This window comes from Gallus gallus, chromosome 8, assembly GCF_016699485.2.
Source record: "Gallus gallus isolate bGalGal1 chromosome 8, bGalGal1.mat.broiler.GRCg7b, whole genome shotgun sequence".
Taxonomy (NCBI): Eukaryota; Metazoa; Chordata; class Aves; order Galliformes; family Phasianidae; genus Gallus; species Gallus gallus.
Window position 1 is genome coordinate 12,928,805 of NC_052539.1, and position 23,147 is coordinate 12,951,951.

At 38.8% G+C, this 23,147-nt stretch overlaps 1 long non-coding RNA gene across 1 annotated transcript in view; it reads right to left on the reverse strand.

Moving 5' to 3' along the window:
* Positions 1–918: 918 nt before the first annotated feature.
* Positions 919–23,147, reverse strand: part of LOC121111430 — a 120,042-nt gene continuing 97,813 nt past the window's right edge. The window contains exons 2-4 of the long non-coding RNA XR_005861950.2: positions 3,321–3,507; positions 2,504–2,569; positions 919–1,344 (exon numbers count right to left, since the gene is read on the reverse strand). This is a non-coding gene — a long non-coding RNA (uncharacterized LOC121111430). The remainder of the gene's footprint in view (positions 1,345–2,503; positions 2,570–3,320; positions 3,508–23,147) is intronic.

Consider the following 23,147-nt stretch of genomic DNA (forward strand, 5'->3'; position numbering starts at 1 on the left):
ATCCCATAGGTGGACTCAGCTGGCTGCTGGTCCCAGCCCCAAACACAGGCTGTGATGTGATCCTGCACAACAGAATCTCACGTTCATTTCTGCATTACGCCAGAGATACCCCCACACCCCAGAGCAACCTTTTCACAGAGTCCAGTTCACTCATGTACTGTGGCTCACCCAAACTAGTTCCTAATATACCACTGGAGAGCTGACGGATAATTGAGAGAATTTATAATATTAAAGACATTTTAATGTGTTATTTTCAAGTACCATATTTAAATGGTATCATTTCTCTAAAGCAATAACTCCTACCCTCGAGTCATATTTGCTAATTCTGCATTTCAACGCATGCCTTTCTCACTGAGTGTTTTAATAGTTATGCCCACACATTTTTTAAAACCCTGTTGAAATTATGGTTTTGATTAATATTTATCATCAGCGAAGGTGTGAGGTTAATCACAGATGCAGGCAGCTGACATGCAAGTCAAACTATGTTTATTCAACGTAAGTTTATTTGCACTGACAAACTACTTTTGAATGTGAGAGACAAGTCAACCAAACTAAGAACCAATCCAGCACAGGCAGTCCTGTCTAACTATGCCCAATAGCCACAGGAAGTCAGAATTTTCACCATCTTTCTTACCTTTCACTCTCAGAAATTACTGCTTTCTTAACTTTTCAATGACTTTCTCAAATGAGCATGTCAGCTGAGAGTGATTCTTTTCTGCTTTATTTTTCACTATGTGGATTGTTAGAAAATTATCTTCAAAAACCTGCAGTTCTCACTCCCCAACCATTACCTCAGTAGTGAATAGTTCAGATATTTTGCATTCTCTTCTCTGATTATATTAAGCATATGCAGAAATGCTGCTGCCACCCACACGCACAGGAGGAATGCCAGTGATTTGTGATGAAATTGGTTTTGGTTTTTGCTACTTAGATGTTATTACCAACATTAATGCAGCTCCTGATCCCTTTGCTAATTTTATTACTTTTACAATCAGACTACTTTTTATTTTTAAAATGCTTCTTATTCCCCCCATTGCGGTGAACACCTGTGCATACAAACACTCCTATTAAATACTTTGCAAACTAAACAAAGTAGAAAAAGTACTTAATCCCACCTTACACTTACACTTGTCATAGAAATCTGTGAATGTATTTGGTGCGCACCTGGATAAAAGAATATTTAGACAACAATATAACTGAAATTTATTCAGGTCCTTTAAATCTCAACTCTCATAAATACCTATGACAAAGCCCTGTGTAGTTCCTGAGAGCACTCCTAAGTACAGCCCGCATGAGTGAGACTTTCTGGAAAGTACAAATGAAGTTCTGAATTCCCAGCTGCAGCTGCAACAAGACAAAAGACCGTATAAGCATAACCCAAAGGATTCTTATTAAGATTTTTTTTTTTTTTTTTAGTTCTTAAATGGTTGACAAAGTGGTGGTTCTATCCATAAATAAGGTATTTTTATTACAATCTAAGAAAATCAAGACTGTAACAGTGATTAATTTTTTTTAATAATCTCAGTGCTTAAAGACTTCCGATCTTAATAGGGCAATCGTGCACCTCCGTTGTGTTCAAGGAGAACTATTAGTCTCTGTGCTGCGTTACTCTAATTGCAGACTAATGGTTTACACTACCATAACAGCACTAAATATTTTACTAAATGGAGTACAGTATCTAAAAAGTGATTTAAATTGTTCCAGGACTGTATATTCAAAGATGAAAAAAAAAAATCCTCTTTTTCTCTGAATTGGGAGTAAAAAAGCTGTCAAAATTTGATTCTTGTTTGTCTTATTAATAAATTGGGCAGAAAGTATTGCTAGAAGTAGAGATTAAAAAATACACCATAGAAAAATTTAGTAAAATATGAAAAACTTTTTGTGATGTTTTGATACTCTGATTCAACTGGCTCATGCAATTTACTATGTCAGGTTACCAAAGAATGTTAACTTATTATTAGTTCATTGTTTTTAATTAATATTTTTTTTAAATAAAAAATAATGTATTATTTTTCAGAATTTCTGATTATTTACTTTAATGAAACAAAACATTGCGTATCCTGAGAAATATCTAAATAGCTCTAGACAGGCAAGGCCAGTGGCGCAGCAAGCAGCCCATCCTTCCCAAGAAGCCACAGCCCAGCCCAGCCTGCCTTTGTAATGGCCACAGCAGCAAGCTTGTGTGCTACTGACCAGTTGTGCGCCAAAGGCTGTAAGATCCTTTACATATTCTGAATGTTCTTTCTCACAAAATTAACTCAATGAATGAAGTCAGACTACATAATTGAGGAAGGACTACTAATCCAAGTAAGGATTTGCTAAATCTTGACATTATCATGCAATGGTAGTGCACCCCATAACACATGCTGCCTTGCTACCTGGGATGTAAAGCCAGACTTCCGTAACTCCAGAAACAGCCCTGGAGTTATCGCTAGGATTGTTCAGACTTCCTAATTCTGCTACAGAGCTCCAGAAAATTAAGAACAACTTCTTTATTACTTACAGAATATATGGAACAGCTCATCATCCCTTGATCTAGGGACTGCCAAGATCAATGGTCACTTCTTGCCTGGAAAAAAAAAAATCTGTTCTGTTAGAACAGGATAAAAAAAGTTTGTCTTTTAATCCTCACAAGAGCAATTTGAAGAAAAGAATTGAAGGCAAAAGACCTTAAATAACAAATTAAGCAATTCACATACTAGATAATTTTTGAGCATGTACAAAGGTGCCAATAAGAACAGTACATTTTTCACGCAGTGAGGGAGAAGCCTCAAAGATGATGCTTCCTCCTGCTGACATTGAATAGGACTAAATGTGAGCCCTGTCCAGGCACAGGAGCATCGCTCCAGCAGCAAACATTCCCACAGAGGACAATATCTCTGCTAGGATAAAAATAATAATAAAAAAATAATATAGAAGAGTTTGAAAAGGGAAAACTTTACTTAAACAAAATTGCATCCATGAAATATCATTTTTGTTCAAGAGTCATAAAGTTTTAATTTGGTCTTTTGTTCCCATCAGGAAATACTTTTAAAAACCTGGAGATCTCTGAAAGGATTTATTTTTGCAATATACAGAGCTAACCTATTACTCTTAGATAATTATCTTGCATAGTATTCTAATTTCATGGAGAAATTTAGTTTTAATTTACAGTTTAATTGTCCTACTTTAGGAAAGCTCGTCACCTGTGTCACTTTGTGACTTATAATTGTAATCCTCATTTAATTATTTACTTCAAAGGAGCATTTTAATCATGGATATTACCATCTAAAGTAACTTATACTTGAGGTTAGTGAAAATTTACACAGTAGACAGCTCACCTATACTTCCAATAGCTATAGCTCTCCTTGCACGTCCTGCTGCAGAAACTACTCCTGAGACTGCAGAGTAACGGCATTTTGTTCCTCACTGACAGCTGTCTCTCTGTACATGTTCTTCTGTCCCATTTTCAAAACAGACTTTCAAATCCACATCTCAAGAAAGCAGGTCAGGTGAAGTTTTTCTACCCTAGAACAGAAATTAAAATACACAGATGTTTTGTGTATGCTCCCAGCAACCCCCATCCCTCCCACCCCCTCTCTTCACACCCGTGTTTGCAGATAGACAAAAGAGGGGTCTTGCAGGGCTCCCCAGCCCTTCCCAAAGCCCTGACAGCATTCACATGACCAAGGTGCTCCTCCCTGCACCCACAGCCCAGCCCATCACCTTAGCTAGAGAAGTCACAACCAGAATGCCAGAGATCAACATTAGTGGTAAGTGCAACATACCCAGCTGAAATACACACGACAAGATAATAACTTCTCAGCTTTAAGATTGACCCTGCAAATAATCTTTGGATTTAGGATCAGTCATACAACGCTGGCTCCATAGGGAGGACAACAGAGTGACCAGTCTCTGTAGTGGTCAGTAACAGAGGCTGAGGAACCATGAGAGATGCAGAGTAGAGGCGTTCCTCTGGTTTATTTCACCAAATCTGAACAACCAGCGTTTTACGAGTCTTCTGAGCTGAGGGCTGCATATCACCTGTCAGCTGTAATAGCCATCAGTTAACCAATCTTTCACAAATTTATCTCTTTGCAATCTCTTACAGTGATCTCCACCTTCTAATCTATTGCATTAAAAACATATATATAGTGTTCGCTTTAAATCTGCCAAAGTTGTGAGTTTGTCTGCTATCACAGGGTCATCTTTCCAATAGTTTTAAGTTCCAAAGCAGTCATTTCATCATCACATGAGCTGGACTCTGCAGCTTTCCTACAGTGCACCATGCAATATTTCTTCTTTTCCCTATTTAAAAAACGGCCACAGCTGCCTTTAATCTGCGGTTTTTGTCTGTTGCCTCACAGAGCATCCTAGGCTTGGCCACGCTCCCTAGCAAGTGAGAGTGCTCAACACCTTTCAGCACTGAGGATATCAAGTTTCCCATCTGAAATTGCTTACCTCACCAATTGCTAAGGGGTCAGTTTGGAAGTAATTAAAAATAATGAGAATGCTGGCACTTGTCCTAGTAATAATGGCATTGAATTTGGTGTTACTTTTCTACTTTAAGACATTTGTATATATCCACAAATCATTTAACTTTTATCTTTATACTAGCTTTAATGAAACTAATGGCTGCTGAAACAGTAAGATTTCTATTCTCCTTTTTATTTAAATAAGTGTCTGCCCACTCTATTATGTGACATAAACACTTACACAGCATATTGTATCACAATATTACCCCAAAGTATTTACCAGGATCACCATATCCACCACTAAAATGCAAGCACTTCTCAGTCAATAAACACTTCAGCTGACAATAAAGTCACAGGAGAGTTTGCAGAAGGAAAACTGAAAAGCAACAAATCCAATTTGTCCAAAATAAATTTAGAACCAGTACAGCTGGTAGATTCTCACAGGGTCTTGTATTTTCCTTTCCATCTGTATCTACTGTAGCATTTTTCCTCCTAGCCACATGTGAGAGGGCTGACTCCTTATCAACTTACTGTGCGCCTCATCATCACTCCTGTAGGGTCCATATTTTACAGGCTTTGACAAGATAATGAACCCTCAGTAATGTGCTGCAGGCCATCACAAAAAGCAGCTTTAAAGCGTTTCATTAATCCCTTTGAAAGAGAAAACACCAGTTGTTGCAAAACACATATTAAAACTTTAAAAGCCTCACCCTTATTTTCAGCATCTAGTTTAGGAACTAACATAAACTTTCTCACTGCTGTATTTTTCCTGACAAGAACAAGTCTAAATTGCATACTTTGAAATAAGCAACGGTACTATAAATCTGAAAAAAACCACCATCTTCCTTCAGCACATTTTTCATCTACCTTTTATTACTCTAAGAGTGTATTTAAACTGCACATGAAAAGCCAGTAGATAGATTCAAAAGTTGCACATCCAGTACTTCTACATCGTGAGAGCGAGAGATTTCAGCCCCCGAGAACTGATCCCAGTACATGCAGTAACACATGCATTTCAGCATCATCTGCCCACAGATAAGATACTTCTGAGATGCGCAGGTGTGAACACCAAGAACTCTGGAAGTTCATCACACTATGAGGAGTCCAGGAACCATGGGCTGCTGCTGAAAGCCATATCCTCCTCTCAAAATCAGTAGGGCTTAGTATGGCTTAACTCATTAGCATATCTAGACAGGAGCAGAAAGCCAGCAGGCAGGTATGGGTCAAATAATAATTCAACCAACAACAAAACTATGAGTATTACCTTTATGAGAAAGCTTGCTGAATGCTTTGTAAAGTTAATTTTTATATTTTGATGTTGAGATCAGCATATGTGAATATCTGAAGAGGAATATTACCATTACATACATCAGAATAAATAAAATCTTGCAAAAATTAATCTAAAAGCATTCTTGATTAAGGAAATGAGCCACTCAGTTATTTAAATAACCATTGTTAAGGCTGTTAAATGTTTAATACCTTTTCAAGGAATTTGCTTTGCTTTGGTTTTTTTTTTGTTTGTTTGTTTTTTTTTTTTTGTTTTTTTTTTTTTTGAGCGGTGGACAAAGTCTGTATTGGCAAGACATTGGTAATGTTCCCATTGATCTGTGCAGCATCATCTATCTCAGAACATTTGGGGGGGTCTGTTACAAATGGCTTACAAAGCCAGAAAAAAAAGAAATCATTCCAAGCAGTACACATCATATTATGAATTTGACATTACTCTTATCTATTACAACAAGGAATAAAATGACAAGGTACTAGATTAGTGATTAATTTTAAAAACACCTACTAACGATAAACACCCACAGACCCACTGGAGCCAGCCACACCATTTAAGCAACATGTGGAAATGTTCAGGCATCCTGTGTGGTCAAACAATTATCTAACAATTGATTTGAGGAGAATTAAGGACAGCAAGAATGAATAAAATCCTTAAAATTTGAATTGACTAAAATAGGCATATACTTTCAGAACATTTGGGGAACTTCTATTATATTTTCACTCGCAGTAAATGATGAAAAGAGGAAAATAGTTGTGTGATGCCTAAAGCTTGCCTGTGGCTCATTATCCAATTAACTGATATCAGTAAGTTGGTTAAATCAAGCTAAATGACAGCTAGTTGCTCCACAAACATTGGAAATATAGCAGAGTAAGAGACTTCAGATAATTAAATCTGCACAGAGGTCATTCTTTTTGAACTTAAGAAGCACATTAAAAGACATTTGTATCTGTATCTTCAGAATAGAAGATGACAAAAAAAAAAAGGATGATAAGTAATTCATATTTATAATCTCATTCAGAAGATTGCAGGTGTTGTAGCAGCAGTGGAGTATTTCACTGTAAGAGCAAGCTAGCATTGTGTATAGACCCTCTTCTGTGAAGTGAATGAAACTGGAGCTTCCTATTATCTCATACTTGCCCCACTCCAATCACATTGTTTTGGTTTGGGATTGTTTGATTGCTTCTTTTTGTTTGTTTTGGGTTTTTTGTTGTTGTATTTTTTGTGATTTTTTGTTTTGTATTTTTTGTTTGTTTGTTTGCTTGTTTTTGCTTTGTGAGTTGCTTGTTTTTTGGTTTGGTTTTTATTAGAAATTTAACACTAAGTAATGTAGGAAAAAAAAACCTCCCTTCTGATTTCATATAAGCTTTGATGTTGACTGAACTGCAGTTTTAAAGTTTGTTCTTAGGAACAAAGATAATTTAAATGCTCTAACTACATGCCTAAGCCTGAACTCTGCTCTAATGGAGAAAACCTGCGCATGAGTTGTACAGAAAGTACCTTTACATGAATACGGCACACCTCTTCCTACAGCTCAGGTCTCACCCTTCTTCTTATTAGTGGTGTATTTTCGGTCTGCCAACACAGCCATGGCAGCCCACGTAGACAGTACAAACAGGTGGGACCTTGCTATCCATCCCTCTGTCCCTCCTTTTGGTCCAATTTTCATTGCTTTCCAGGCATCAACACGAGAACTGTGCCCAAGACAGAGTTCTGTGTCATCTGTGGCGCTTTGTAGACCTGCTGATGACTATCATCAGGCTGATCCCGAACTGAGGCAGCTAAAACACAGCTAACACTGAGTATTGTCACAAGGACAAGGTGTGTGGAGAATAACAGCATCTCTCCAAAATTCAGTGATGGCAAGGCTGTCCAGGGAACAAAGAAAAGGATGAAAATGGCCTTAAGAACATAAGAGGTATAATTATGATCAAATTCATATTCACACACATTAGGAAAAGAATGTAAACAAATGCTTAAACCCAAAACAGGTCCTTCTTCTCTCTCGTCAAATTCTTCCTTCTTCTCTCTCGTCAAATTCTTCCAAACACTTCATGTACACTTCTTAAAAATGTAGATATTCAATCATGGTAACAACCGTGTTCTTTCTGTTTCCCAAAGCCACTCATTCACACAGGTCCAACTACCACCCCAAAATATTCCACACCAGTAGAAGAAAACAAGCCTTTGATTTCACATTCAAACGTTTGCTAGGAAAGTACTCAGCCCTGAAGACATTTTCTGACAATTAGTTCAGAGGCTTTGCACAATTTAATCAGAAGTTTTAAACTCTGATTGTGCAATTAAACACAGTATACTCCTGCAGTTGTAATTTATCACACTGCTTCCATGTCAAGTAATCTGACCAACAAAACTGTCTGGTACCTAAGAGTGGAGAAACGAGAAGGATAATGTTCTGCAGGAAAGCAGATCTATCTAACATTTTACAGTGCTAAAAATACCCCTGGGACTTGTTCTGATATCTTGTAATTACGCACACATATCCTGATTTATGGTGCATGTCTCCCAGCTCAAGGAAGTATGCACTCTGTCTCATATCTTACCCTATTTATGAGTAAAATACTTGATTCTGTAATGTCATAAAAGAGAGGACAGGCTCATTGCACATGTTACTATCAACTTCATACGAACATGGGGCATAATCTAATGATGCTTTTCATCTGAGGATAAATATGCACAATTTAGCCTTAAGCAGAGTCAGCATCTGATCATTGCAACTGCTGCCTTTGTGAAACATGGCTGTGATGCTGGACACCCCTTTCTTCATAAAGCTGGTGGAGAGCAAGAGAGAGGAGATGGAGGCAGCCGGTAAAAGGACAGAAATGGTTGTCACCTGTGCATCCAGAAACACAGCTTCTTTAGTCAAGGTCTGAGAATTCATCTCACTTCTCCACCTCCCCATCTCCACATTACCTGCTCTCCTGCTAGGCAGCAATGAACAAAGCAAACAATCTACACTGTCTGAATGAAGACTGACAAAGTAGTTGATAGCAAAAAGGATATGTATTTCTGTTGTATTATCAAAAATATCTTAACCAACAGTTACGCGCTGTTTCTAAAGAGAGAAGGATGGCCTGGCTTAGGCTGAGAGGCCCGATTTGCATTCCCCAAGCTTGCTGTCCAGTCCTCTCATGTCTTAAATCTTCTCTATGCAAAGACATAGAAAGCAAAATGGGTATCAAACTCATAAACAGCACTCTGATATTTGAGGCATTAATTCTTTGCAAAGAAATGATGAGATCTTCTTCTAAGAAATGATTTAAAACTATTAGTCATTATTTGAATCACTCATTTTCTGTACATTGAGATTTTTTTGTTTGTTTTTAGTTTTCAACCAGGTTCCAGATACATTTTACATCGTAACACTTGTCCTCTTTCATGTCAGTACACAAATTGAGATGTGACTTGTGTAACTATTCTTTCACACACTTGCAGAAGCCACAAAAAGTTGATGGAAAAAGCAATCCACTTGCCATGTTTGCTCAGCAAAGTCCATATAGGTAGACATGCAGGCAATTTTGTTTATAATAACATACCGCTCCCCCCCAAAAAAGAAAAAAATTAAAAAGTGACAATAAAGTGACAATAAAAAGTGACAATTAAAAAGTGTGTTTAATAAAGGTTTTTGGTTTGTGCTTTTTGAGTTTGGGCTTTGTCTGTTTCTTACATTGTTTAGTTGGTTGGGGGTGTTTTGTTTTGTTTTGTTTTGTTTTGTTTTGTTTTTGTTTTTGTTTTTTTTTGTGGGGTGGGTTTGGGGGGATTTTAGTGTTGTTGGGTTTTTTTTTTGGGGGGGGGGGGGGTGGGAACAATCTAATTTGTGTACTTTTCAGATTTTAAACATTTTTAAGAGAATGAGAATTGGAGTCCTAGCATCCACATCTTTCTTCAAATACAATCCAACATCTTAATGACAATCAATACCTTCCTCCCTCTATAACTGGACTCCCTGATTATTCCTAATCTTGATGAATGGCAAACTGAATGCCAGGTTGGGTGAAGGACACTGCCTCTGCTGACAGTGTTTTGCTGAACTGGATGCAGGAAAGCAGGAGTGGGGATTCTTGTTTCTAATTATCTCACTTTTACTAGACCATAAAGTTTCCATCAGCAGTTTGTTGACACAAATTTATAACTCAGGAAGAGAATAAATTAAAAATAATAATGAGGGGAAAAAGGAGGGGAGGTGTCAATATTCATAAAAGCAGATAAGACAATTAAATTCTTTGGTTTCTCTGCAATTTTCTTACAAGATTACCATCAGGAGAAATGAAGAAAAAATTTTTGAACTACGTGCTTGCATTGTGGCAAGGAGATGCTGCAGCTACCTATGAGGTTTTTAATACTCAGTACTCGCTGTTCATAATGGTCATTATTTGGCATCAAGCAACAGAAGCAAGCTAACTGTCGCAGTCGCTTGTTTTTCTCTCCTTCACAAGCCACACACCTGGCAGCTCCTCACAGAACGTAGTGCCAGGAGGGTACAACAGGGATGCATTTGATATACCCTCTCTGTGCAATTGGCCATAACCCTCAGGGATGGGGGACTGCTGCTTTCCTAGCATTCATGGGACATATGCTTTGGGGGTGTGTAGCAGGCATGTTTCTGGCCATTGCACAGGAGCTAATGTTTAAAAACTTGTCACATGGTAGGTTTTCTGGAAGCATTTTGTGTGATGAGAAGTATCATACGCTGGTGTAAGCATAATATTAAACTAAAAAGACAGTTTTCAACAGTAAGGCAAAGTCTTCTTGAGCTAACTCAGACATCCCTACATGACATAGCGCCAGGCCGCACAGTCAAGCCAATCCTGGAAGCCTTCTAAGGGACAAGCAAGAGTAGCTGCAGGGCAGCTCACCTTCCCTAAGCAGCAGCAGCATGTGCTTTGTCCGACATCCTGCAGCCTCACAGTGGCCATGCTGTGCCATAACCCTGCGTGCTCACGTGCCATCTGCCCTGAGGAAAGAGCGTAAAGTGACTTTGAGTTCGGCACTTAACAGTCTTAACCAAAGCAGCTTTTACCTTAAAAACACCATCCCATCAGGAGACCATCCCAAGGGCTCTTCTAGATCAGAGCAAACCTTCCTTCTGCCCAAACCTGTGCTCTAGATCCTGCAGGTGAGCAGCTGCTGCTGAGAGGAAAAATAAGGCTGAACTTTGGCAGTAACTTCCACACCTTCACAAGCCCTGTGAATCAAGGGAACCTTTTAGATCCTTGCCTCTGGGAGAGTGCACCTACACAACACCATAGGGATCCTCTGAATTTTCATTTTTAGACAAGGAGCTCTAGGAGACACACAAGTTTTTTTTAACATACCTTTTATATTAGACAAAGATTGATATTGCTTCTAGTAGAAGCATTTCTGTTTAATTGTTTTTATTTATTCTTTCTTTAAATTGAAAGCATTCAGTCTCATGGATGAATGCTGCCTGTCACAGAAATGATTGTTCATGTAGATGATTTAGGATATGCTATATGCATACCTGAAAACCTACGTGCAGAAAAAGAAAAGAAGTGGAAGTAATACTAAGCAACGTGAAGGTCTTGTAGAGTCAGTAACTTAGAAATAAGTGAAGAAGGCTTCTATAGTAAATTGAAGAGACAAAATAAGCCATCACTGTGTTAAAAGCTACCATTTTCCCAGGGATATTTTACAGGCAGTCAAAATAACAGAAGCCCAATTCACAAAACCTGAAATGGGATGGCATTACTGCTTTCTAGCCTATTGGAACCACAGGGTTACTTAACATCGGAAAAGAGCTGGGGCCTAACATGGAAGCCACGGACAAAAGAGAGAAGGATGGACATGAGTCATTTGTAGTCTCAACAACCCAAAACTGGCAGGAGTCTGCCATTTTTAGCTTGCAAGATATGTGCATATTTAGCATCTGAAGAGTCTGAATTTTGCAATAAGCACCAGACTCAAAACTTAATGTGCAGAGCATATAGTCTCTTTGTAACACGTTCAATGACATAGCACTTGATTGAATAAGAAGAGCCATTTAGACTTTACATATTGAGCTATGGCTCATCTACAAAATGTCAGAGTATAGAAAAGCAAAAGAACACGTTACAAAAGAATATCCAGTCCTTCAGATAAGGCTTAAAAGTAGTATATAATATATCCAGAATTAATAACATATTAATAGCTGTGCAAACTCATACCATTCCCATTTCAATAGTTTGAGCCAAATGGGGAATGCATCTGACTTTATCTTTTCATAATTCTACATTTTAACAGTTACATTGAATCAGGTCAAGCAGAACCCAAGACACTTTATTTCAACCTTATTTCAATGGTTAGAGCTGCAATTTGAATAGGAAGCGAGTAGTACTGTTCTCCATATTTTAAACTATTTTAATAGTTTAAGTAAATGAAAGTTATTGAAACCAGTTTCAAGAAATGAACTTGAATCATGCAGAAATGGGCTGTTTCAATAAGGAATAAGATCAGCAGCACAGAAGTGTATTACAATAAAAAGTAAGAATATGCCAAATCAGAGCAAAATTCAAAACTGCAGCACATTTCAGGCAGTTCTCCAGCAATATATGTTTCCACCCAGAATATGCCTATTGCACACAAAAGAGAAAAATCTACACAGTAATTCAGCTTCGTAGGAACAGAGAACTAACAAGTGTTTCAGTCCAGTACTTCACAGCAAGCACTGGACCAAAACTAGATGAGGCAGGACACAAATGGACTAGGCAGGTGTTGGGACAGGTGAGGGCTCCTACCTTCTCTCTCCACCATAGGGTCAGTGCTCCATGAAGTATCACCACTTCAGAAAAAACATGTTTGAGAAATTCCAGCACCAGAGGTTATGTATTGGTGCTTCAAAGCATGATGTTTCTTAGAGCACTCTCTCATTATGTTTCTTTTTATAGACGCAGACCCATGAAGGAAAGACCTTGCCGACTGCAGCAGTTTTCTCTGCTGAGATGTGCTATTGGCATAGAGCTGACAAATTTATATTAAATAATAGAATGCTTCAGTTATCTTCACTTAAACACATGCATACTCTACTTTCAGTGAAGAAGATAATAAGAAAATAAAACCATATCATATTTTTTAGCTGCAATAAAAACAATGTAGTCATAGTTGTTGCTTAGTGCTCCCAGTCCAACAAGCTAGTTCATCCTTACAGGGGAGCAACGGGAATAGATGAGTAAACCAAGTGCTGTTCTGGCATTTCTGGCATGCTAACGTGCCCCCTGCTAAGAGCCGGTGCAAGGACATGCAGCATCTCTGACCAGTGTGCACAGCAGAATCATGCAGCACATCATGCACAGCACATCATGCAGCAGAAGCTTGCTGCAAAACTACTGAAGGTCACGTGCCCATAATAAGCAACAGCCACACATCCAACCAATTTAGGCACTAGGTACCTGTATTTCATATAACTGTAACCTTAAACCTCAGAACACTCATCATCCAGCTCTGGAGATGCTAACATTTTCCTCATGAAAGCTGGATAGACCCCAAAATTTTCACATGCAGCACAATGCCAAGAAATACTTCATCTCCAGAGGTCTGAGAAATTCATGTTTTTGCAAGGCCTAAGCCTCATTAGGATTTTCTCCCTCCTACATCTTGCTTAAGAAGGTTGACCTTACAGGTGTGCTCAAAATACATTTTTACCAAGACAGGCTCCACACAAAAAGGCAGCAATAAAGATTCTCCTCAGAATTGGTTGTTACTATCAGTGTGGCAGGGGCAGTATATCTTGTACTCCAAGCAGCTCTTCTCAGCTACTATGTGCAGAAACAAGGTGCCCTTTTCAGCAATATGGAATGAATCTATCAGGTGGGCCAAGAACCCAAAAACCAGACTTTGCAATTGTTCATGTTTTGGCTTCAAAGTCCCCTTACAAATCTGTGCCTAACTTGACTGGCAGCTCATTTAGTGTCTGGAGTAAAGAAAAGGGGAACAATTACACTATCTCAAATCATCATTATTGTTTCAATGATTGCATTAGCATTCTCCAAGCATAAACGTTCCACAAAACATTTGAGGCAGACATCTAATGATGGATTTTCCCAACAGAGAAAGCAATTCCTCTAAGCAATAAAACAGTCTGTGAGAAATCCTGCAGTCATAAATCTAGTATTTCTCATTACAAAATTTACATCAGCCACAAAGTGATTACTTCTAAAATTACAAACCCTTGTGGGCAGCAGTATTAGTGGGTTACCAATTGCCATCTCATGACTCATGAGAAAAGCAGTCGAAGTCGTAATAATCTTGTAAAAAACAAAATATCAAAAGAATTAATTGTCTTACTATAGACAAAGTTTAGGGCATCCACAGAACAGATATCTAGCTCTTGAAGCACAAAGACCAGCAGTAAGTCCCCACAGAAATTCAGAGGTTACAGAGGAAGGTGTGAACAACACAGCCATCACAGCTACAGCTTCCCAACACACCCTTATAAAACCAGCCCTGCAGCCAGCCCCACATGCTTCCATCATTCCCCACCCAGGAGCAAGGAGCCTGTAAGATGGAAAGAAGGAGATGATAAAGAATAAGGGACATATCCACAGAATTCTACTCCTACAGAAAGTGAGCTGTAGTTCATTGCCCAGCAAAGGACGGCAGCTAACCCAATCGGCCACTATTTACTAAATGTAATCAGAAATTAAATTGTTTAACTCATCTGGATTCACTCTTCGCATACATTAAGAAGCTTCATTAGTTTAACTGCAGAGAAGGCAGAGAAGAAGGAGAGCAAATGGGTACCAACATGTGGATTTGATGGGTGGACCACTCGTTGGAGAAGAAATTGGTTGAAAGGCCGCAGACAGTGGGTGGTCATCAATGGCTCTATGTCCAGGTGGAGGCCGGCAACGAGCAGCATCCCCCAGGGGTCTGTCTTGGGACCGGTGCTCTTTAACATCTTTATCAATGACATTGACGATGGAATCGAGTGTACCCTCAGCAAGTTTGCTGATGACACTAAGCTGAGTGGTGCAGTTGACACGGAGGAAGGAAGGGATGCCATTCAGAGGAACCTTGACAGACTTGAAAGGTGGGCCCAGGTGAACCTAATGAAGTTCAACAAGGCAAAGTGTAGGGTTTTGCACTTGGGCCAGAGGAACCCCAGGCATCTATACAGACTGGAAGGAGCAGTCCTTGAGAGCAGCTCTGCAGAGAAGGACCTGGGGGTCCTGATGGATGACAAACTTAACATGAGCCAGCAGTGTGCTCTTGTAGCTCGGAAAGCAAATGGTATCCTGGGCTCCACCATGAGAGGGGGCCAGCAGGGACAGGGAGGTGATTGTCCCCCTGTATTCTGCTCTTGTGAGACCCCATCTGGAGTACTGTGTCCAGGTATGGAGCCCCCAGTACAAGAAAGACAGAGAACTGTTGGAGAGGGTCCAGAGGAGGGCCACGAAGATGATCAGGGGGCTGGAGCACCTCCCCTATGAAGACAGGCTGAGGGAGCTGGGCTTATTCAGCCTAGAGAAGAGAAGGCTGTGGGGTGACCTCATTGCAGCCTTTCAGTACCTGAAGGGAGCCTATAAACAGGAAGGGGGTAAACTCTTTGAAAGGGTAGATAACAGCAGAACAAGGGGGAACAGTTTTAAGTTGAAAGAGGGAAGATTTAGGTTGGATGTTAGGGGGAAGTTCTTTACCAGGAGAGTGGTGAGGTGCTGGAACGGGCTGCCCAGAGAGCTTGTGGATGCCCCATCTCTGGAGGTGTTCAAGGCCAGGTTGGATGGGGTCCTGGGCAACCTGGTCTAGTAAATCGGAGGTTGGTGGCCCTCCTTGAGGTCCCTTCCAACCCAGGCCATTCTGTGATTCTGTGTGATTCTGTGATTTCTGTGATTAGAAAATGATCCACCAGTTACCAAACCTACAAACACAACCCTGTCAGCACAGGGAACAGGAACAGGCTTTGGCTCCCTTGCTGACTTAAATTTTAAGTAATACAGATAGTAACCTTCAAAAAGCAATGGCTGCTTTAAGGGCTCAAATAGGAAGGAAGAGAGAAAAGTTTCATTTCTCCCCAGATGTGAACTTTCATGTAGAAAGAGGGAGGGACTGAATGCGAGCACTGCCCCATGCAGACACATCATGACTGTTCTCTCATCTGAGGCATGCACAACATCTGCCTTTTCAACTCAAGAATGGTTGTTTCTTGGTCTTAAAGGGTAATAATACATCTATAGGTCAAAAGCAATATCCTGGTTAGTACTGGTTTCTCTACAAAAGCAGTTGCACTCTGAGGTGGTCAGGCCCATACACATACACCTCATTTACATAGTTGGGGGACTCCCCCAAAGACTTGGTTCAGGAGAAGGGACAAGCACATAGCCAGATTAATCTTGACTAAATACAGTGGAGGGTAAGACATCACTGCAGCGCACTGGCACCTTTCTGGCTACTATATGCAGCCATTTGTCAACCAGAGGCAGCCCAGGAAGAAGCATAGGCTGCACTGCTCCTGAACAGTGACACAGTTGAGGAGCAGCAAGGCTGAACTTGGGCCTGGACGAGGAGCATGCTCAGCGCACGACATCAGACCAAGGAAACACCATCTCCCAGCACGGTACAAACTACTTAGATCCAAACCAAGTAACAGTTGATTCTTCAGCATCCCAAGTAACCAGGCTGTGAAACTGGCTCATCCCCATACCTGCACTGCTTGGATCTTTTCTGGATTTGATCAGAGGCCAAACAGGGATGGGTAACCCCCTGCTCACCACAGTCTTATGAAGTTATGAATACTTTCTTTTTACTGCAATTCTGATCTCTGGCTGTTCTATTGCTTGCTCTGCTCAGCGTGATACAAAATGTATTACAGGCAAGGTAGCAGAAAAAAAGAAAAAAACTGTAAATACATGTTTGCAAAGAAATAAAGTTTTATTGCATAAAACATATACTAAAAATGCATTCTCACAATTTATTACCTCATCTTTACCATACTCGCTGCACTTCATTTTAACTATTCTGGGAGTATCCTGGTCACACATCCCATGTTTATGAGAAAACTATTTTCCAACTGTGTCTGTTCTTTACCATGGAATGAAAAATATTCAATCTGTTTATGCTTTCTGCCCTAATAATACATTTGAAATTTATAGGGTTGTAAAATGATATTCCAGCATGGCATTAGCTATTTCGATCTTTGATCTATTGGTGCCATTTGAGTGGGTGATTATCGTTTACCAGCTCAGAATACTGGCCTAGTAAAAACCACCTCACTGCTCCCATAACAAATATTTACCCTCTAGCTGGAAAATGTATTTTCTATGAGAACATTTTCTATTTTAATAGACATTCACATGCTATGCCACTCTTGTATATCCAGATCTACATTCTCTACAATATACAATCTCATCATTTCACAATTTAGTACAAAAAATGGCATTTAGATGAAGAGAGCTCAAAGGACCTTTCCTTAGAGACAGATAAAAATTGGTGTGCATATTATGTACAAGTCAGATATTCAGACTCACAACTTAAGAATGAGAACCACATCTCAAGAATGTCAGCACACATTCAGTCTAAGGTGGAGCTGAGCTCTGCTAATAAGCACAGAGTGAGGCTCAAGTACCCCTGCTCCTCCTGCTGAGAGGGATGTGACCTTTGTGGTCTCTAATTTCCAGGATGGCTTCTTCTGATACTCTTTAACTCTGTATTTTTTTTCCTGTCATCCCCTTGCTATTGCTACTACAGAAAAGTACTTCATTACAAGCCAAAATCAGAAGCCATATTTCTTCACACAGCACATGTATCTTTGCCAATAGCTGAGCTCCTTTCCCTGCACCAGTAATCCACCAGGACATCAGACCCAGGATTAAGAACAGCCATCTCTGCACTAAAGACTGCATCCCGCCTCTTAAAAAAAAAAAAAAAAAAGCTGTTTCAAGTTGAAAAATGAGTTCTGATACGTAAGTTAGAACATTCCATCTTGAAACTGTCAAGATGAAAACTTTAATTTCCTGGATTTTTTTATTAAAATCTCAAAACTTTTCAGTTTTTTCGAAGTCTCCCCAACATTAGTTTCATAAACAGTGAAAGAACAAATGAGAAATAAACCTTTTTCAGCTCTTGAACATTCCCAGTCTTTCCCCACTATGACAAAACTGCAGTTTTCTCCCCATATTTACTAGTTAGCAAAGAATGTCTTCCCTCTTTACTGGGAATGTGCTTGCAAACACTTGGCTAATCTTCCACTTGTCACTCTAAACTTTTCAAAGTTCCTTTTTGAACATTTTCACTACAATTTCAAGCAAAGAATTGGAATTGATGTTAAACAATTTGAATTAATTAGGGTGATTAATTATGCTAATTAGAATTTTCCTATCCTCTTTTTCCAGAGAACAAAGATCTAGCTTCAGATGATGAATTCCTAGAAGTAGAGGCTGAACTCCTGCCAATAGCATCTGGTCCAGTGTGTGGCTGGTCACTTTGCAGGCTGTTGGTCTCATGAGATCAAGTTGTGAAATTAATCTCTAACATCTGATTAAACCACATCTTTCAGCTGGGAGACTTCCTGCTGTATTGCCAGAGTACAAATCCAGCACATACCGTGTCTTCCAGCAGCAGGAACTTATTCTTTCTGCAGGACTCTGTCCTTACCTTACAGAATTGATTTACACCTGACACGCAGCACAATTTAAACACATACTCTCCCCCTATTCTTCTAATTTTGCAAACAGCTTTATTTACACGCAGGTGTTTTAGTATACATGAGGCAGAAGTGACAAAACAGATATTGCTGCAATTTTTTCCTAAGGTTGAAGCATGATAATTTACAGGGAGATCTCCAGTGGGACTTTAGGAATGTATGCTTAAGTATGTGAAACTGAACTTCTGTGGACAGCCTGGAAAAAGTAAGTATGGAAGTGAATATGCTTGTTTGAAGTGTTCCTTTTCTTACAAACCCAAGTAGCTTAGCAACAAAACACTCCAAAAGAAATTTATGATACAAAGTGACATGGTGCTAGATGCAACAGCAGATTAAATTCAAAAGAAGAAAAATGTGAAGTGATACTCACAGGGCAGTAGGGGGTGGGAGCACAGAAATAGCTTTCCATAGAAAATGGTTGTGTCTAAGCCAACCATCACCAATCAAGATGGAGACTTTGAATACTGTCAGTATTTCAGGACTATCCCAAAATTTCAGCAGCATTCAAAAAACAACGATGGAAGTTATTAGCAAAGGACTCAGAGAGCATAATGTTGTATAATGCATTGTTATGAAAATATAATGCTGACACTCAAATACTTCTGCACAAGTTGCCCTGCACTTCAGCTAGAAAGGGTAAGAAGGCAGGAAAAAACAAAAGCTGTGAAACAGATTCTTTCTGAAGATGATGAGATAGATCACAATGCCTCAGCCTGAGCAAAAGTGATGGAGGTTGCGATGGACACATACACAACAACAAGTGACAGAAACATCGATGGAGAAATCACTGCTCACTATTCTCTTCCAAGACAAGCATCAGGGTCAAAAGGGAAACAGATAATATCAAAAGTGATGTTGCTTCATCCATTGAAAAATTAAACTGAGGAACAGACTGCTACAGAAACTAAGTGATAAAGATTTAGGTAGGCCGAGAAGAGTCAGAGTAAGAAAATTTATCAAAAACTATTACATGTAAAAATGCTCTTTCAGCCTGAGACAGCCCTAACCTACAAATCTTGAGGAGTAGGGGATAGCACGTACCAGGGAAGTACTGCTATAACCCTAAACTGCTCCTTGCTGTTTCTTACATATCATCCATTTCCAGAGAGTAAATACAAGACCAAATAGATTTTATTATTACAGTATTTGGAGCATTATAATGTATACAGTTCTAAGTCATTAGAAAAAAATGTTTAAAAAACTCAATCTAAATTACAAAAATAAAGAACAGCTTTCATTGGAAAACCCACTGCTGCCAAGCTAATGCTATGGCTTGAAGTTCACCTTGCTTGGGGGAAAGGAAAGGCAAAAGGCATCACATAGGGCAGAAAAGACTAAGTCAGGAATGAAGCTGGAAGTTTTGCAGAGTTACTCTCACTTTACTCAGTGCTCATAAGCTTGGATGAGGCCATCTCAGATCATAACAGCATGGTGCAGCACCACACTTGGGGCATGTCTGCACAGAAATCTGATGTTTAGAAGTTGTTCTTCACATGTGCCTTTCAAGTAAGATTTTGCACAGCTAATTTTGACAGTAAGTAACATCCACAAGTGGAACTCTAGAAGTTGCCTGGCTTCTTTTGTTTTGTTTTGTTTTGATTTTTCCCCCAAAAGGAAGAGAGAGAGAGAAAATGGATAGTTTGTGAATTGTGTTTATAATATCTACAGCATCACTGGAAAGTGTTCATTTTTTTTTTTTCTAGGATTGTTTTTTACTTTGTGGTGCTGTATTTTGAGGTCTGGAGTTTTTATTGTTAGAGGACTTTTTAACTTATTTTTTTTATTCTTTTTGAGACTTGAATATTAAAAATGAGATACAAACATGGACTTATTTTGTCTGGTAATGAAAGTTTCAAAATATATAGGCTAAGGAGTGTGACAAAGAGCTACATTAGTTTTTTTTTATAATTAGTTTTTTTTCTTCAAAAATAAGACTTCTCTTGTGAGGTTTTCATAGTTAGAAATTTTGAACTGACGTGGAGTAGTTGGTTGAATTTCACTGCTAGTAAAATACATGTTGTTGTGTCGTGTCCTAAACAGGAAACTGCAGCATCCTTTTTAAATTCTCAGCACTGCTGGCAATTCCAACAAGTACTTGAGTATTGGTTTTGGTCTTATCTGTTCCTAACAGGCAGCCTCATGCCATGAAAATTTGACCTGAAAGAAAAATTCAGCCCCAAGTATCTACTGTCAATTGTGCAGAAAATAGAAGATGACAGCAAAGTCACTTCTGCATGCTGAATTAGATCTCTTTCCAACATCTTCTAATGTCATTATTAGCACCCAAATACACTGTGTCAAAATGTGTCTGTATAAGAAGATGGACCAGGCAACATCAAATTTATCTCTTAGTCAATATGACAAGCCAGCTTTGATTCAGACTTTTGAATAAGGAGAGACTCTTAAGAAAAAGGATCTGTTCCACCATAAAGGTTTGTTTGTGAGCATGGATATTATAATAGAAGCATATCAAAAACAAAATGAATCATGCAACTTCATTGAATTGCTGGAACTAATAGAGCAATACAAGCTGTTAAAACATCAGTTTGAGTCTTGGTGCCTATACTCCAAATAGCGATGCAATGTGAAGAGTTTCAACAGCAAGATCACCTACAGGAAGTCTTCTCTTTGCTTTGTAGCTAGCACTAATAATATAAACTAATTTTAGATCCACAGTTATGTCGTTGTATTAAGTGTATCATACGGGTTTAGAACAATATTCAAAAATGGCAGAAGAGAACTGCATCTGAAAAGAATACACTTGATTATTTGTTTATAGTTTTATTGGTTTCTGACAAAGTATCCAAATAAGCAAATAACCTGGTGTAAAGGCATTTAACTATTTTCAGAAAGTAGTTCTCAGAAAGTCAGCAGTATCCACTCTAGTAATGCTAAGAAGGAAGAGTATCTCATCTAAACACTGTTCATGCCTAAATAAATAGCAAAACTGCATTACTCATTACAGCTCTACTCCCTGTATCCATGTGGCAAAGTTCAGAAGATTAATAGAAGAAATGAAATAAACTACAATGAAAAAGATTTGAATTCTCATACACATTGGTCTATTAACTAATCTAAAGAAAGAAAAAGGTTATTTAACTTCACTAATAAATGGATATCAATAAATTCCTAAGCAGTAAGACTCTATCTTTTTATGCCCTTTTTATATCCATTCCATTCAAGTAAAGGCACAGAAATTATTATTGGTTAAAAACAGTACCATCCCATCTCATTAAAACTAGATATCTACCAAAAAAAACATTTATGAATGATTAAATATTTCAGGTTTTGTTCTTACTGAGTGCACAAAGCCATTTACATCAATCATCCACAATGGATGGGGTCATGCTCTGCCTTCTGTCCTGGGCTCAGAGGTTTGTAACTAATGCATTCTTTGTCCTGAAAATGATTAGGAAAAAAAAAAAGAAGAGTAACTCAACTCTTCCACCTGTTTGTAGGATTATCGTGTATGAGAGAAAGTTCTTGCAAACCTTAAAACCCTCATTTTTTAATTTCTTGTAACACAGGAACTTAATTACAATTAGACACTTTCTTGTATGGTATTGAGTACTCCTTAACAGAGAAGTACACTATTTCCTTTTTGTGTATACCAAATATATGTATAACATGCACCAAGTTCTATCTGCCCGAGTTAAGTGAAACACTTTCTCCTCTGCTCATTTCCAAATTAAGACCTAGTGAAAGACTAAAGGGCCAGTGATAAAGATAAACAGGAGAAGAGACAAACAGAGATGTTATCTCATATTTTTCCCCTCTATTTCTTTTCTTAATTGCCTAGTTATAAACAATATGCACTTGAACGTTTTCTTCCAATGTATAAAGTTCTGTCTGCTTATGCACTTCCATGCAAAGAGCTAATCCTTTGATTTACAGGAAGATATTTGGAAAGGGAAACAAAGTTCAGGTCATCTGCACCCTCATTCCTCTAGAATTGGCACCATTTATAATCTCAGATGAGAACAGACTCAGCCAAGGCTGCCAAACCTACCAAAGATTATCATCTTGAGCATAATTCAGACTAGGGAAAACATACACAGGCAAGACACAAGCGTAAGGAAAAACATAGGCTACATTTACTACCGCTCAGTGATAGGCTTTTCAAGATAATCAATTAACGCTGTGTTGAGCTGAAAAAAAAAAGTAAAAACAAAAAACACCAAGCTGGAAGTAGTTTTGATCTGCATCTTCATCTCTTGATACATCATAAATGATGCAAAATGGTAGAATGATATTTTACTCCAACAAATACAGCAAAGAAGTTCAAAGATTTTCAAAATAAACTGGAGAAAGATGGGAGGACAAGCAAGGTCACCGCTTTAGTGAGAAATGAATGCAGCAAACAGGCATAGATTTTAAAGTAGCTCTTTCCAAAGGTTGAGCAGGGACCAGGTACTACTCATGACAACGACATGAGATTTTTGCTCAAATGGAAGCAATAAATGGCTTCTTGAAGGGCATCTTGCATTTGGGGAGGAGAAACGGCAGAAATTACTAAACTGATGTGTAGGTCAGAGCGTGTCTTCTAAGTTCCTGTCTGTCTCCTGGGAGGGGCAGAGTCTGTAACTATCTTCCTGCAATCACTGCAGTGCAGAGCTGAGGTTTGGATTGAGCCAGTTTGGTCTCTTTTCAGGGTGTGGAAGAGATTTTTCTACCAAATGGGCAAGTACAGTGAAAATCACAATGCAAATATATAGGGATAGCATAGCAGGAGCTATCCAGTGTAAGCCATTGTTCA